The sequence below is a fragment of the Buceros rhinoceros genome, unplaced genomic scaffold (genome assembly GCF_000710305.1).
Source record: "Buceros rhinoceros silvestris isolate BGI_N320 unplaced genomic scaffold, ASM71030v1 scaffold39884, whole genome shotgun sequence".
NCBI classification, from domain to species: Eukaryota; Metazoa; Chordata; class Aves; order Bucerotiformes; family Bucerotidae; genus Buceros; species Buceros rhinoceros.
The window spans coordinates 1,458-1,837 of record NW_010409561.1 but is presented as its reverse complement, the minus strand read 5'-3'; the positions used below and the strand labels follow the sequence as shown (position 1 = coordinate 1,837).

At 58.4% G+C, this 380-nt stretch overlaps 1 protein-coding gene across 1 annotated transcript in view; it reads left to right on the top strand.

Moving 5' to 3' along the window:
- HAPLN3 (hyaluronan and proteoglycan link protein 3) overlaps positions 1-380 on the top strand; it is a 3,385-nt gene that overhangs the window by 1,588 nt on the left and 1,417 nt on the right. The gene's annotated exons all lie outside the window — the stretch shown is intronic.

Sequence of the window (380 nt, the reverse complement as noted above, 5' to 3'; positions counted from 1 at the left end):
CCCTCCAATGGTGGCTTGAACCCAAGCAGTCCCTGTGACTGTGGTCTGTGGAGGTGGTGAGCATGTTCCTATGGTCCATCCATCCCCATATTGGTTATCCAGGTGTCCCTGGGATTGTATGTCCCTTTTGTCCCTGTTCTTGCAGCCCATCCCTCCTCATGATGGTGGTCTCTCCATCCCCACGTCCATGCCTCCCTGGGACCCCTGTCTGTGTGTCCCCAGGGCCATACGACCCTGTGGTGGTGTTCCCTGCATCTCCATTACCATAATCTGTGCATCCCCAATGTGTGCCAGTGCTGTCCCCACGAGGGTGGTCCGTGTGTCCCCAGGACGAGCTCCTGTGTCCCTGTGCCACCAGATGTCGCTGGCAACTCGCCGCT